This window comes from Alligator sinensis, unplaced genomic scaffold (assembly GCF_000455745.1).
Source record: "Alligator sinensis unplaced genomic scaffold, ASM45574v1 scaffold400_1, whole genome shotgun sequence".
Lineage (NCBI taxonomy): Eukaryota > Metazoa > Chordata > Crocodylia > Alligatoridae > Alligator > Alligator sinensis.
This window is the reverse complement of record NW_005841897.1, coordinates 2,968,546-2,985,829: the sequence shown is the minus strand read 5'-3', so window position 1 is coordinate 2,985,829 and position 17,284 is coordinate 2,968,546. Positions and strand designations below refer to the sequence as shown.

Below are 17,284 nucleotides of genomic sequence, written 5' to 3'. Positions count from 1 at the left end.
GCATGAAACCCCTGGGGCTGGGAGATTGCAAGTGACACAAAGCCCTGGCCTTAGGGGTGCATAAAACCCCCACGATCGCCGGTAATGTGGCATGGCAGGAGGTGTGATTATGTGAATCGTGTATTAGATCCCATTGTACCTTTACCTGCATGTGTAGAGAGGTCCCTAGTGTCCCCAGCTAGAATCAGGACCCCACCCTGCTACAGGAGTGGTGCTCAACCTCTGGCCCATGGAGTCGTGTCCTCTGGCCTGTGGGGCTCCCCATGCAACCAGAAATTTGGTGACAGGGGTGTGGTCAAGGCTGGATTAATCCTTCGTGGGCCTTAAGCAAAGAAAACCATGGGCCCCTACTTAATACTGTATATTTATATTATAATATGTAAAATAAGCACAACTTGGCCCCTTCTTCACTTAGGGCCCTAGGCACGTACCTAATGTGCATATGCATTAATCCGGCCCTGGGTGTGGTGGTGGCATTAATTGCCATTGCTCTTCTGTCAAATTTCTGAACCTGTGGGGAGCCCTGCCAGCTAGATGATGTGGCCCAAACCACTAGATCACTGAGCCACAGCGGGGTAGTCACCCTGCAACCAGACCCAGTGTGTTGGGTCGGGCCAGCACACAGGATCACACGTGCCATTCATCCGGCCCGCAGGGCTGGAAGGTTGAGCACCACTGTGCTAGAGGCGGTGCATACACAAGGGAAGAGGCACTTCCTGCACTGGCGCACACACCATCTGAAAAGACAAGACAGCCAAAACATAGAGTAAACCAAGGCGCACAGTGGCACAGTAGCTTTCCCAAAGTCATGCCACTGGTCACTGGCAGAACTCGAAATAGACCCGAGATCTCTTGAATCAGTGTGCTGAGCACTAAGCATCTTGGTTAATTTATATTCTTTATTAAATTTTAACAGGAGGAATATCAGCCTAAGAAATGCCATGGAACCACTTGTGAGACAGTTAATGTGGTCCAGAGTGCTACATCACTGGTCCACAGTGAGGAAGAGTCACCCTGAAGCCAGATCCAAGGTGTAGGGTCAGGCTGGCGCAAGGGATCACATGTGTGTCACTGTTTCTTTAAGGGTGTTCAGGGCACAAAAGTCAAATAAATGTCTCATGTCCTGAAGATGTCAACTTTTCTGACTGGAAAATCCATCATTCAGACCTTGCCCCAAAAGAAATTCTTGGGACAGGTGCTGGTAGATGGCACTCTCCCTGCTGCGCTCAGCAGGGGATAGCTGAACGGCAGGGCTGAGGGGACAGCCTGCACTGACAGCTGAACATGGTGACTAAGGCAGGCAAAGGCACCATTAACACACAGGGTTTTTGGTTGTAGACGTGTTTGTCTAAGCCTCTAAGGACATAGGCAGGCAAGGTTCTTTGGGTAGATGTGCATCTTTTCTTAGATCAGCTGAGAAGTTGGAACAAAGTTCTTTGCAAGCTGTTGTGCACAAGTACCTTTCTTTAGGCACAGGGCTTCTTTAGACACACAAGCTTATATCAAGCATAATGCAAGCCTGGTTCACACAGCTCTGCGAGAAGACCTACCAGCCTGACCTGCAATGCCCTGCTAGGTCAGCTCGACCCCTGCCTACTTACTCCTCGTTCACCTGGCTCTCCCACAGCATCACCCTGCTGCTGCCAGGTTCTCTTATTAAGAGGTGCCAATAGCACTAGTAGAGCCTGGCCCAGGGCAGGCAGCTCCTGCACAGGACTCTGCTGCTCTGCCAGTAACCTGCAGCCTGTCTTGCAGAATGAACTCTGGGCTGGCTGAGCAGGTATGAAAGGCACAGCCAAAAGCAATGGTATAGGCCATATGTGCCATACGTCCTGACTATGCCTCACTCTTAATGGCTTTACTGTGGCATTTTGGCCCTAACTTGTAATGCCAGGGCATGCCCTACCCAAATGAAGCCCAAAATGACTTGAAAAGGACCATGCAAGCAATTCTGTAGCCATACTGGAGATAGAAGTCCAGTGTACCGATTCTAGCCACAGCAATATGCTGCTGCCCCACTTGTCCTGGGGTCAGAGACCCCTGGTAGCTTCCTGTACACCAGGCTGGGGATACTGCAGACAGTCCTGTCCTCCCATTGATCAGGTGACTTTCCTCTATTCTCCCCACCTCTCTGGGAGGGATCCTGGTCTGGTTATGAATGGTCCAGACAAAGCCTACCTCTGCCCTCATTAATTCCTATTGAATAATTAAACCCCAGGAAGCTGCTACTTCTTCCTGACAACTTGAATTGCCGTGTTTGTAATTACAATTTTATTGAAGCATTAAAAATTAAAGAGTGTCTCAAGGATGCCATTAGTGCGAGGGCCATATTAATTCCTGGACTGAGAACAAGCACAGTCCATGAGCAGGAGTGAGAGTTAACTCAGTGGCAAAGGGAGGGCACTGGATAGGGTGTGGGGAAGGACTGGAAATCACTCATTTCTCACAGGTGCAAGTGGTTTTTGCAACACCTTCCATTAGGCCAGGGAACATCCCCATCTCCAAAGACAGAAATACATGCCAGAGTCAACCTTACCTTCAGTTTAGAGTTGCTGGCCATGATCCCACTCTCCACATAGTGGTGTCCTAGGCTAGTAGGAAGCTGCTTATTCCCTTGCAGAACAGTTTACAGCATCTCTCCTAAGTTCTTTTGTGGCTTTCCTTGAAGAATTCATGCTTAGACTCACCAGCACCTTCCCTGCAGAGTCAGGGAGCCTTGCTCTCTTCTGGAGTGACAAAGTTTCAGAAGTACCACTGATTTAGGGTGTACTGGGCATGCAGGAGCCCCCCAAGTCATGAGTCCCTCTTGTAGCAGGAACATGCATAGTTTCCAAGTGGAAGAGCTGTTACAGGGCACTTGCAGCCCCCAAAGTCTGTGCCATCCTCCAAGGAAGGACTGGCATCACATCCACACACCAAGGCACCCTTTGCCCTCCACAAACTCACACAGCAACTCTCTGAGCAAAACAGATCCTAGAAGCTTTTCCTTTTGTTTTTCTACTCTCTGCTTTGCAGCCTGCTTAAGAACCACTTCACTTCTGCACAGCCCTTCTTCAATGGAGCTCCAGCACCCCTTTATAGGATACACCTGCTTCCCTCCCCAGGTGGGTGGATAATCAAACTTGGCTGCTGGCCTGAGGCCCTTAAATGGACAGACCATCCTCCGTTTCAGGTACTTAGGTACTTACATAGCCCCTTTTCCCATAATACTTGAAGCATAGTGGATACAGCCTGCAAGGGAAGGAAGTACAGATATTACCATGGTGCACATAGGACTATGCAGGGTATGTCTAAAACAAAGGGATGATTGTGACATATATTTTAAAAGATGCATCACATATTAACAAACACATATTTTGGAATGATCTAGTCAGCAAGGGGAACAAGAGTGGTGAAAACACTGTGGGATGAGCTATGGCATCTGCTGTCAATCAGAGCATGTGTGATTAGTTTGACCCTAGGTGCCAGCACATGCCAAAGCTCCTGGCACTGTTTTTATTGTTATTGCTACCTGGCTAGTTAGATTTACCACAGGTAGCAATAGCATCTTCAGGTTGCTATACAGACATAATGAGAACAGCTTGACCAAGGTCACACAGGGCAAGTGTGACAGTGCTGGGTATTGAATCCAGATCTGCTAACATCGTAACCACCGGGCCATCCTTCTACCCTGCTCCTTCCAGATCTGTCCCAGGCTGCTTATCCTGTGTTCTCTGTTCCTCAAAACTTTTGCCCTTGCACTTGCCTGTCTCCACCCAAAATGCTAAGCAATGCTTCATTCATGACATTCTCCTGTGGACTAGTTGGCTTACCCCAGTCCACACTGATGGAAATTCTCTTGGACTTTGGAGAGGGTGCCCCACCAGCATAGGCGAAGCTTGCCCCTATGAGGCTTAGGGCATCATGCAAAGCAGACATCATAGGGCTTATTCTTACAATGTGCACAGACCCATGCTCAACTAGCATGAAGGCATTACAGGTCACTGTGATGTAAGCCACAGCTCTCTGGACATGTTGGAGTTGGGACAGGTTGTATCTAGGAAACAGTGCTTCAACTGGGGAGTGAAAGTGGTGGAAGATACATTTTCATGAATGCAGGTGAGAGGATGAGATGGCAGGTTACAGCCTTCTGTGTTGCAGGAACAGCAATTATCTATTCACTGAGGATCTCTCTTCAGACTACTTATTATGAGATGCTGCCAAATACTTCCATATGGAAGATGACAGGGTAGAGAAGATAGTGTGGAAAACACAGAGCTAGGGTGGGCTAAATGTTTGATGAACAGTACATTTGCTGAAAGTGTTTTTGAAGGATCAAAACTATTGGTGGATTTGGGTTGAATCTGGCAAACAGTTTTGGCCAAAAAATGCAACAAAGATTAAAAAAAAAAAATCACGGGACATGTTGCAGGTTTGAAATGAAATGTTTCATCTTGGAAACATCAGAACATTTTGTTTCAATATTTCCAACACAAACTTTTGACTTTTTATTTGAAGAACCCCAACGAATGAAATCTGAAGTAATCAGTTTTTCCAGGAGGGACTTTTTTACACAGCACAAGATACTTCATGGCACAAGAATGCTTTTGCTAGTTTGTTTATTGGGAATAATTCTCTCAAGCAGTTATAGAGGATCTGAGCTCATCAGGAAAGTGTGAGCCTGTCTCTACATGCTTTCTGTAGTGCTTGTCACAAGTTCCTGCAATGCCAGATCAGGGTTGTGTTGAAAAGCAGCTCCTGGGGTTGGGGGGAGAGAGGGAGGTGGCTTAGACAAGTGCTCTCTGAGCACTAATGGCATTTATACAATGCAATCCAAAGGGGAAAACCACTGGTGAAGTCATCTGGGTATACACCTGGGAAACATATCACAGTCAAGGGTGCAATCTTCCCCATATACTAATGCTGTTCATGGAAATTCTTCCCAGATAAAATTTATAACTATTTTAGAAGTAACAAGTAAGATGCTTTTTGATTTTGGGGTGGGAGGTGCTGTTCAATTCTATATACACCCAGTCTTGGAATGACTTATTCCTTAGCATTTTTGTTGTGGCCCTGTGAGGCAGGAGCCACTTGCTCAGCTCACCTCACCCTTCTTCCACTTCCTTTATCAGGGTCCTCTATATTTATGTCACTGGCCACATGTCAAGGTCCTTGTTCTCTTCAGGCTTCTGCACAACTTCAACCCTTCCTACATGAGGCCTTGGATCCTCCCATGATTGCTGTTTCGATTTCTAATGCTCAGGTTTTGCTTTTGAGAACCAAAGACTGAAATCTCAAGATAACCATTTTCTCCAGGAGGGACTGTTTCTGCACAGCTCAAGACTGTTTTTGCTAGTTCATCCACTGGTGCAAGCTCGCTCAAGCAGCTCTAGATCCATTTTTCCTGTGGAGGGAGTAGTACGATGTACTTGTTACTCTGGCACTGAGGCTTTTCCCCACTGCTTTGCAATGACAGCTGGTTTTCAAAGACAGCTTTCCTACACTGCTCCCCAGTGCTCTATTATAGTACTTTCTGGCATCACAATTAGCAACAGCAAATAACCAGACTACTAATTTCCTGGGCAGTGAGAATCCCACTCCCCAGGAGCTCTAAAACGGTGGCTTGAACGGCGGCAAGATTTCCCTCCGAACTTTCGAGAATGTCTTGTTGGTTTCCATGGCAGTGAGATTTTTAGCCTGCTTTGTTGAATTTCTCTGGACATGTAATTTTTCTTGTACAGCTCCAGAACAGTTCTTTTCTGTACTTAGAGATGCTCAGGATACTACAGCTTCCTGCCAGCACTGCTCTGTGGTCAGGGTATGTGAAGAGGTGTGATTTCTGCTGCCCCACTTGTACCAGCAGAAGCACAGTGTAGGCAATGGTACCCCAGCATGGCTGCAATTTAACCAGCATCGCTTAATCCATGTGGGAGGGGGGGTTTTCCTGCACTGGATCTGATACAGCTGGATCCACAATTCAAGGGCTTCACTGGCACAGTGTCCCAGCATTTCCGTACAATCAAAGTGCATTTCTTGTGGAGAGTTAACCTAAATCCAAATCCCTTCCCCCTATCTCTGAAGATTTCTTGCTGTTGCTGTTTGTCTTTAGTGAGGAAGCAGGTCCCTGGCAGGTATTTGGCTGTTTCTCAAAGTGCAATAAACAGGATTTTTAAATGTCCCTATGGTCGGGGAAAGAAACAAGCTTTGTGAAAGTGACACATGGCAGATGCAGATTTATTTTACAGTCCCACTGTGGATTTCAAGCTAGTCACTGATATGGGACCAAAAATCCACTAAGGTCCTCAGGTTTTTATTTTCATTTACTTTTAGTGCTTCCCATTCAATGGAGATTATGAAAAACACCAAAAATATTGTCCACAAAATGAATCAAACCCCTCCAGGAATAAAGTCATATTGAGGATGAGGTGATAGAGTCAAGCTTTGGAGGGGGAAGAAAATCTGCTTATGCATTCAAGAGGACAGAGACTAGAGATGCAGAGAATGATAGATACAGTACACAGCGTGGCAGAAAGAGAGCTATCAGCAGCTAGACACAAAGACAGAAACAGTTGGACAGATCTGTGTGGAAGGATGCCATAACTATTCTCTCCTCAGCATGCAGTGGATTAATTTAAGATAATCAACGTGATTTGCAGGATATTTTGCATTCTCTCTAATACTCTATTCCCTGTGTTCAGATCGCACCGATGATGGGTGTTAAATAGTGAAAAGGCTTTATAGGTCCCATCTAATCTATATGCTGGGGACCAGGGCAGGATTGTTCCCTTTTGTACATTTACTAGTATTTTGTTCAGTCTTGCTCTAAGTGTCACAAACAACTTGGTATCTAACATCCTTCAGGAGGCTTCCCCACAGCCCAGTACGTTCAGGAAGCTTTGCTGCCATTCAATCCAAGGATCCTTTGTCATTTCCCCCCATTATGTTTAGCTATGCCCCCAACTCTACTACTCCCTTTTTAACAAATCAGCTTTTTAGTCCTTATTAATGCTGGCTGCTAAGCACCTAAAACTTTAACTAGAACCTTTCTGCCTGGGACAGCATCATTGACCCCAAACTACTATGAAACTATGAAACCCTGGGAATTAAGCACTGGGTCCAGGGAAAGCAAGACTACAGCACTATGGTTGCAGACATACTCAGACCTTCAGCACTGAAAGCCAGTTTGGAGGTGTCACACCAAAACCAAGCCGCAATGTTTCCCACCAACACATAGTTCAAGAAGAATATACTCCCTCCAAAACCTAACAGCAAGTCCATGCTTCTATAGACAGGGGGGTGTCTACACGAGATGCTAACTGAACAGTAGCCTAATAACACAGTGCAGTAGCACGCTGGGCAAAAGCTGTGCCAATACACAACTATGCAGCTACTGCGCAGTAAGCATCACTGAAAACTGGCACTACTGCCCAGTAGTAGGAGTTACTGTGCATTGATTTAGTACTTGGTTATGCAAGTACGAAACTTAATGTGCAGTAACTACAATGCATTAATGAACATGTAGATGTGCCCAGGAAGTGCCAAGATACTGTGTGGAAGAAAGGAGCAGGATGGAAGACATGAGTGCGGTTTGCTAGTCAGCAGTCACAGGGGGAACCAAAAGGAGAGCAAGTAAAGATTTGACTCAGCAAAACAGTGTGGTGCCCTTTGTACACAGGGATTAAACTAAATACCCGCACGGGCTCAAACTGCAAATGCAAGGGATTTGCCTTTTCTCTCCCAGTAACTTCACAAGTCAGTCAGTCACCATGATCCATTTTAACTTTCATCCTTCTGCAGCAAGCACCTCTGCCCTACCACAGATGCAGGGAGAGGTTGGAGGACTCGGGGAGGGGTTCCGATTCCATTGGAGAAGAAGAACCTTTGCCACTTGCACGTGAAGCCGCACAGACTCAGTCCTCCCTTCTGGACATCCTGAACTCTGCATTTTGATCTAACTGGGGTTGAAGTGTAGCTGGACTGTAATAGACTTGATAACCTATCTTCTCATCCTCCGTTTCCAGTTGATTAAAAAAAAAAAATTAAACATCCTATGATTTTATAATAAAGCTAATAAAGATAGTGTGGTTGTTGCTGGGGGTGGAATGATGATTAACCACTATAATCCCAATTACAGCTTCTAATTGGGACTAATTCAATGAGTTAGTTAAGTGTGAAAATATTTGCCTTGTAGACTTTTATGAAATTGCTTCCCCAAGCCCATCCCTTGATCATTGAGCTTCAGACCCCCAGGTAAGTGGCTAGATCTATCAGTCTTCTTTATCCACTTGATATCAGCACATGCAGTGTTACCGTATCATGATAATACCTATTTCTCCTGGACAAACCATAGCCAATTCAAATGTGCTTGGAGCTAGGTATGATTACTTCTATAAACAGCTGAGGGGCCCAAAAGGTCAAGTAACTTTTCTGAAATCACATAGCAAGTCAGTGGCAGAACTGGGATTAGAATATGGGAGTTCCTGGGTCCCTTGGGCTCTGGTCCTTTCCTGAGCTACAGACACTTCCTGGCAGTAGATGCAGCACTCTTCACCAAAGAAAGGGTTGCGGACATATATATCAGTTATGAGAAGGAAGGCAGGCCTTTCCAAGCTATACTCCCATATACACTGAAGTGTCCCAAGCCATATAAATGGGTCTTACAATGAGCATTAATTACATTTGCTCTCACTTTACGTTCCCCCTACCCTGCTGGAACAGTACAAAGAGGCTCTAGTGCACAATGATAATCAAGCCGTCTGAGTTTTGGATTACCTGGTGGGTGTTGTGCCAGCCCAAGTGGCTTTTTCCCAGTTCTTGCATCTCTTCATGGGTCCAGAACTGTTTTGAGGCAGAGGTGGTACAGGTGCATGTGAGAGATATGGACACACGCACGCACACACTCCTTTTCATCTGCCATCCCAAAGGATTCTGAGGGACCTTGCGCTTCCAAACACATCTGCTGAAACTAAGGAGATGAGTCCATTCGGGGCTTTAAAGAAAATGTAATGCATTCCTACATATGGGACATACGAGCATGGAGGTAGAAAGACCAAAGATCACAGCTATCAGAGAACAGGTCCTGAGGAAAAGCAAGGCCAAAATGTCTGGGTCTTGGTATTGTAAATTGATTTAAAAGGGTGCACAGATGAAAGAGGAAAGAGCTCCTGACTTCTCAGTGTAGCACAACTGGTAGAAAACTCAGCACTGTTCCTAAAGAGTCTTCCCCGTCCAGACACTCGGCTTCCCTGTCCGTTCAGCTCTGCTTCAGTGCTTCACCATGGGGTGTATTAAGTCCTTCTCTCTGCATGTGCATAGATTTAGATTAGATACCTATTTCTACTGATGGGCGAGGCGACTACAGGACTTTTTGCAGTTGCTATTGTTTTTCTGAATGTGTCTCCTGAAAATTAATTAATTCAATTAATTGATTAAACAAACAACCCTCTAGGCTCAATGATGCTGAGCCAGCTGTGAAACATGTCAGGTTATGAGAGCATCAGCCCTTTCCCTAGGCTGCCTTAGTGAAGAGCGGCATCAAGAATGAGACAACCAGTGTGTTACTCTCATTGAGGCATTTTCTACCTGCATCAATTCTGCATGCGTTCATTGCCTCTGATGCTCATACAGCTTCACCCAGCTGGTGTACAATTATTAATGAGCCTGTGAAAGTAGGCAAAGGGGCCTGATTCTCACCTATGCTCGAGCCCCTTAATGCTGCTCTGTGCAGAGGAACCCTAAAGTGTGTATATACACGAATTTCAAAGCTACTTCACCCTGGCAGACTGGCATCAAAGGGTCTTAGTTGAAATGAGAATCAGGCCCTGTTCTTCCTCAAGCTCTCTTTCTCACTGAGCATATTGTGACTTTGCTGTAATTATGAGCTATTTAAGGGAATCAGAGAGAAGCTGTTGACTTTAACTAGGAAAAAAAATATTGTTTCAATACTTTTTAAAGCGCATGATCATTTCAGCAAGCCAGTATTGCATAGTGTGGAAATAACCCAGGCCTGCATATGCAGCCCTGGACACATGAACAGCCCTACAATAAACCATGTGTTTCCATTCTAGCAAGTCTACAATAAAGGCTATAATCCAGGAATGACCTGGCAATGCCAAGCTGAGGTGTTTGGCCCAGCTTTCACATGCAGTCCTACAGTGGCTGCACAGCTTGCACATCCCCTGTGCTCCCATGCATCCCTACAATAAGCCCATGTTGTGCAGCCCAAAACTCAAGGTCAGTCCTGCAGTAACAAACTGGCAGACAGAGGGGAAATCTACGGGTAAGGAAAGCAGATTCCATGTGAAGCTCCTGGAAAATGATGTCACACAGTAATGAGGGCAGAAAGGAGAAGGAGATGTCCCAGCTAGTAAAAAATGCATTGCAGGGTTTCAATTTAGTCAGCAACCAGGTTTGCAGCCTGCAGTGCTTTCCTAGGCAGTGAATGTTTTTTTCTGGATGGAGTTGCAGCTGGTAATGGCCTCTTGGTGTTTTCTTTTAAGACTATGCCTACACTTACAGTGCCTTGCTGGTATAGGAATAACAATATGCCACAGCGGCCGTGTCCCTACTGTGCATGCTGCTACACCGGCAAAGTTATGCTTGGTGCCAGTATAGTAAACACATCCAGGAGCCAAGCAAACTAAATCAGCAAAAGAGCACTATTGCTAAGATGACATCACGTACGCCAAGGCTTTTGCCTCTCAGTTAGGGGCCCCTCTCTTCACATCTCAGTCCTGACCAACAGTGCTGCTATGCCAGCTCAACACGAGAACGTAGATCTGGCTGAGGTACGAGATGGGAATGACAAAAAGAGGCAAAACTGGATGGAGACAGCATGGCACTGATTGAAACCCCCAGCCCTCTGCTGCCCTTTCTCCCTCTCCCAGCTGAGCAGCTGGCATGTGTTTACCCTCTGGCCTGGCTGGGGAAAGCAGCAGAAGGAGATGCCAGAGCCCAGGTGAGCGTCTCTTTCCTTTCCAGTCTCGCTGTGTACAAACTCATGCCGACAGATGTGCTGAGCATTGATTGGCCTTTAGACAAAAGCCCATCCTGGGACTGATTACGAGGAGCAAGTGCAAGAGCTCTCCACCAGGCAGCTGGTGATTTATCAGCACAGTTTTAGGCAAGAAGATCATTTATATTCTGTCTTGCTCACTAACTTTCCTTTTCATTCTCTACACATGCTGGCAGATTTCCAAGAAAACCTTTCATGGTGATTTTTTCTTTTATATTTGCTTTTTTATTTTTCTGCCTCCTCCCAGACCCCAGCATTGGTCCTGCTATATACAGCCCCTGCTGGCTAATAGCAATGTTGACATAATACTTTCCCATCTTCCTTTTGCTTCTTATGGCTTCCAACAAGGACTAGTATGTAATTATTACAGAGAGCATAGGGACAATTTTGTCCTACCAGTTCCTCTTCATTATTGGAGCTGGGAGTACAGTCACTAGAGACCTTATCAACACAATTAAGAGAAAGAAGTTAACATTCTGTGGACGTGCGCTTAGTCGAGGCTAGGAGACTCCCTAGAGAAGGCAAGCATTCAAAGATTGGTGGAAGGAAGGAGGGGAAGATGGAGAAGAGTGCGAATAAAGCATATACAGCAGTGGATGGAATTGAGGATCAATAAGGCAACAAGATTAGCAAAGCACAGACAAGTGTGGAGAGAGCCGGTTGATCATCGTGCTACCAACCCTTGGACTGAGGATGGCTGAATAGTAATTACAGTTGCCAGCTGCAGGATGGGAGTGGGAGTCATTTCATGGCCTGACCTGACTGCTTGGAAGCCGGAAAGCGGCAGCATTGGCCTTGGATGGGAAGCGGGGGTGGAGACCCTTCTCTAGAGATGGGGAGGGCCCATGTTAATACATTGTGAACAACCAGGCAATAAAAATGTCTTTGAATATCCAGGGTCTAGACTTCACCCCATTCAACAGATGGCCACCCGTGTCCTATTGGGACCACGGATAGCTCTCACACTCAGCATGTCCCTGTAACGTGACAGCTGCAGGCACTGGTGGTCAGGAGAAAAATTGGGGGCTGCCCCTTACCTTCTGGAGGTGCCTCACTTCTTTATTCGCCTGCATCTGCCATGCTCGGAGCTCCCCCTAGTCCCCTCTGAACCTTTCACACCTGTGCGTGAGCTGATGAGAGGAGCTCCCTCTCAGCATTTCCGAGCTGCTCTGTTTTCTTGATAGGCAGCTGGTATTTCTTTCCCCGCCTGGGGAATTACATTGAATAGCTCCTATCTCTCCTGAGAAAATATTGATCCAGAGTTTTAATGGCTTTCCATTAACAAGCCACAATGAGTGTCATTGGGGATTATTATTTGATCTGATCACAAAGGGAACACTCAGCTCTAGAGCTTCAAAAGGGTTTGTTCCGCCCTCTCCCCCCATTTCTTTCCATTTAAAAAGGCAAGAGATGTCTCTACTCTTTTCACTCGGTGAGTCTGAGGGCAATTTTTTCCATTTTTATTAACTTCCTTTATGATGCTGGCTTTCCCAACAGAATGCAGGGCAAGAGAGGGAGCCAGGGATTAGATGGGTTGGATTATTTTGGGAAGGCTTTCTAACTGGGCAAAGCGCTTCATCAGGGAAACAGGACTGTCAAAACAGGACCTTGAAAAAGAGCAAGCCCAGCCTCCTGGATCAGGGTCGCCTGGGTTTCCTTGTTAGACAGGGGAGCTTGGTTCAGAAGAGGTTGTGGCAGCCAGGACCATTGCCTGGGAAATCAACAGCAATGCTCACATGTTTGATGGCTTCTTGACTTCCTGATAAACCCATTAGAGGAAACAAATGGGCCTCTCTTGCCAGCCCCTGCATCACAGGTGCAATTTGTCATTTTAAACTGGTGCCTGATAAGGGAGGGGAGCTGGTGGGGGTAGGGTGGGAGCAGAAGGGATAAGCAGTTAAATGTTTTGATAATAAAACCCTAGATAACAGAAGAGCAGAACAAGCAATCCTATTACATCTGCCCTGCTCAGATTTACAGCTCTGCGAGCTGCATTCAGAGAAACCTGTCACTTAGCGTCTGGTGAAGGGATAAGCCTGCTATGGATAGAAGCTGATTGCTCATAAAGACAGCCTGTAAATGCTTTTCTGTTATGTGACACTGTCCTATATAGCACCGGGCTGGTAAAAAGAATGGCAGGGAGAGGAGGCAGTTGTGGGAGAGTGCTGATCAGCGTCTCAACATTTTTATTACAGGTTTAATGCATCCCTGGAGAACAACCAAGCCAGCCTCTGCCTCTGCCTAAATCCCCTGCCCAGCACCAACCCATGGACACATTTCATGGAATCATAAAAAAGTTGGGCTAGAAGGGACCTCCATAGGTTGTCTAGTCCAATCCCCTGCCTAAGGCAGGGTCATCCCTATCAAAACCACCCTATACAAATCCATAATCTAACTTCTGAGTAAAACTACCATCAATTCTGACACAACACAAGACATAACACGCTAACCTGCCACAGATAACGAGGAGGACCATTGCACCCAATGCTCTGTTTCTGTCAAAGGTTGCTTTAATAATTTTCTCTTCCTGACTCTCCCACTTCAGCTGGAACATAAGGGAATAAGGCACCTCTCATTCCTGCAGTGCAGAGCCGCAGGAGGCTCCATGCATTGCCTGAAGTGGCTCACAGAGATTGGTTTCCTCTCTGGACAGCAGTGGCCAGGAATCAGGTTCTTGTGGTCACGAGATCTGGGGCTCTTAAAATAAAAAAAGAAATCATTTCCATTTGAAGTAAAGGATCCAAAACAAAAAAACCCCAACATTTTACAAAGGAGCAATATTTGGAATATTTGGAAACACACTTGGGATCCCTACTCCTGACTAGCCCAGCTGGCCATCCCAGGTGTCCCCCCCACCAGAGGGGCCAGTTCCCCACTCTGCAGTCTGCCCAGCCCTCCAGCACGCGGAGAGCCCCACCTGCTCTTGAAGCAGGGAGCTTAGGGAAGGGGGTAGGTACAATTTCAGAACATTTTTGACCAGCAGTAATTTCACCCCAGGAACAGCGTCATGGACCACTGAGGCTAGTGTAGCAGTGATGCAAGTTAACTTCAGGGGCTTTAACTGAGCTTATGCCCTTGACATCAACATATCAAGGGCTTCAGAATTTGACCCCTTGCTGCTAAGACTTTTATTCACTGGTCACAACCCTGAAGTGCAAGAGGTATTAAGGAACAAGAGAGAGAGGGAGCATGATCTGGGGGAGAAGGTGCTGCACAGGAGAGCTGGAATTGTGTATTCCTCCCTAGGCTCTGACAGTGACCAGTGTGCCCATGTCCCCTCCTTCACTTTGTCTACTTAGATTTTAAGTTATTTGGCTTGAAGAACTGGAGAGGTGCCATACATTTGTACAGCACCCAGGCCAATGGAGCCCTGCCCTCAGCAGGGGATTGGAGAGAATCATAAAACCATAGGGTTGGAAGGGACCCCGTGAGGTCACCTGGTCCAACTCTGCTCAAAGCAGGATCTTCCCTGTCTCAGCCACTCCAGACAGGTGTTTCTCTTACCTGCTCTTGAAAACGCACAAGTATGAAGAGTCTGCAGCCTCTCTAGGTGATCTGCTCCAATGCTTCGCTACGCTCAGAGCTAGAACGTTCTTCCTACTATCCAGCCTAAATTGCCCGTGTTGCAATTGAAGACTGTTACTGCACCTCCTGCCCCTTCTCTCATGAGCTACAATAATAGCAATTAATAAGCTAAAGAAAATTTTCAGTGATTAGCTATATCAGAGATCCTTGAATAGCTATTCACTAAAGAAGAATTACTCTAATTATGGCTAATGTATGAGTACCAGAACAATATAGTGTTTTAGAAATGTCTTTCCCTGTTTCATAATATCCATAACGTAATGAAGGTGAATACTCTTAGTGGATCTGATTCCTATAGACAGGCTTCTGTTCAGAGGGGCACTGCAGGGTAAAACAGGGCAAGCAGCTTACCATTTGAAAGCCTTGACATAACAGACACTTTGAAAGGAATCCTAATCCAAGTTCTGTTCCTTTTAAAGAAGCTGGCAGATGTAGCAATGATCAGATGGTGTAGCTGACAGGGACTTATTTGATTTTTAATTATCCTATTTTAATTCTATTCTAATTTTAATTCTTGGTGTGGTTTTATTCTTTGTAATTAGATACAGTAGTTATAATCTCTTTTCTATGGCAATAATGTAGTTTTCCTTTGAAGTTTCCATGCTGTTGCTAAATAAGAAAACCTGAAACGAACCCAGGTCAGTCCAGCACCTCCCATGTACATGGGAACATGGTCAGTAGCTAGAGCTTGGACAACAACCTGATGAATGAGCAATGCCTGGTCTTAATACATTTAAGGATCCACCACTGAAATCAAGAGGAAAGCTTACATGTATTATTTTGGACCAATAGTTTGCATATCACAGTGAAATGCTTACACTCATACAGGCCTAGACTTGGATTTTTAGAGGAAAATAAAAGCCAGATTATTTCGCATTCTGAAGTTAGAAGGACTCATTTACGTGACTAGATTTGTTCATGTGAGCAGTGAGGGTCTGGAACAGCCTTCCCATTGAAGCAGTGGCAAAAAAAGGAACCAACTGCTGTACTTGGTAAGGTGGGGCTGGATTAGTTCATGAAAGAGATTCTGTGCCCTGGCATCTGTGATAGCAGCTGACCAGATGCATTAGGTCCCTCTCACTCCACCATTCTTATATGTTTATAAACTCACACCATTGTGCAATGCATTATGGGAAGCTTTAAGAAATGAGGGGTTTAAAATTATTATTTTCAACTGGAGGAGAGAACCATGAGCCCAGTACAGAAGAGCACCTGTGCCTATGCTGACTCCCTCTGACTTTGGATAAGCACCTCGCTGGAAGAAGGATGCTCTCCTTAATTGAGTTTTATAGGGATAAGAATGACAGTTCCTAGGGTTAACTATAGGGTTAGCCAGAGGCAGTGGTGAGCAGGGGAGGAAGGGGACAGGAGGAGAGAAGAAGTGCCACTGAGCATGGAAGGGAAGGAAGGGGAGACTGGGAATGATTCTGATCTGCTGGTTAGTGTTCCCACAATGTGGTCTAAAAAAGGGCTACAACTGTGCCACTGCACCCTCTCTGCATCTGCTGATGTTTTATCAATGAGAGATGGAGGAGAGAGCTTGTTACTGTTCACATGCAGAGACCACTGCTATATGCCATGAGACCTGTGTTAGTTTGGTAATGGGGTGGCTTCAGTTTGCTCTCCTGGCATCACACTGTTGTATACTGCTGCAGCGTTAAGCAGTGATATTCAGCCTGGTGCTCCCTGTCCAGAATTCATTCATACCTTGGGTTATGTCCTGATATCAATGCAGTAATTGCTTCTGTAATAAAATGCCAGCTTCAAACAAAAAGACAAACAGCTATAATATTAACTTCTGAATACTGACCCTTGTCATGCAATAAGGGACTTCACTATACTATAGTGCACAATAAAGGACTGCCTTGTCTCAATTAGCAGACTTTACTATCATTCCTATATGTTCTTGCAGTACCTAGTACCTACCATGATTGAGCTACATGCTGTATAATCCCGTAGAACAGGTAGTCCTCCCAGCCACAATGGTTTATGATGGATTCAGGGAAACTTGAATCTCATACCAGCATCCCTGGAAGCCACACCTTCATCGTGTGGTGGTAGCTGTGGGATTTGAACGGACACCTGAACTGATCAAACATACTGTGGAACTTGGTGCCACAGGACCAGGTGGGGGACAAAAATATAACGAGATGCAAGAAGAAATTAGGCAACCTACAGAGGAGAGGTTCACCAGGGGCTATTAAACACAAAGGTCAGGGATGCAACCTCAGGCTATGCCTATCCCGAGCCCTGTGACCCACTGCATGTCATATCCTCCCACCAGTGATCACTCTACACGTATCCTATTTCTTACACTCTTCCTCTAAAGCAAGCATGATGCAGCACTGTCTGGGACAGGATGCTGGACTGGATGGACCTTTGGCCTGACCCTTGTTCTCTGTTTTAGGAACCATGAACAAGCATAACACAGGCTTTCCCCCTATGCATCTATCACAGGGGCTACATTGAGCCAGATGCATGTTTAGTTTACACACAACTTTCAGACTATTACAGACATGACTTCTAGCGTGTATACTCCATATAGCTCCACATGGAGCTTCAGGTAATTTATTTAAGGGCTAGCACAACCATCTGGGATCTAGACACCCACCTAGCCACAAAGGATGAGGATCTGAGGCAGCATCCAGCCAAGGCGAGTAGAAATATCTGCTTTGATGTTTAAGCTTTGAGAAAATTGCTTTAATG

At 45.8% G+C, this 17,284-nt stretch overlaps 1 long non-coding RNA gene across 1 annotated transcript; it reads right to left on the bottom strand.

The window, feature by feature from the left end:
- Window positions 1-292: 292 nt before the first annotated feature.
- Window positions 293-3,025, bottom strand: LOC106721873. Its single transcript, XR_001357581.1, has 3 exons — window positions 2,947-3,025; window positions 2,537-2,726; window positions 293-737 (listed from the first exon to the last, which is right to left on the bottom strand). It is a non-coding gene; the product is annotated as an uncharacterized LOC106721873 (long non-coding RNA).
- Between the last annotated feature and the right edge of the window lie 14,259 nt (window positions 3,026-17,284).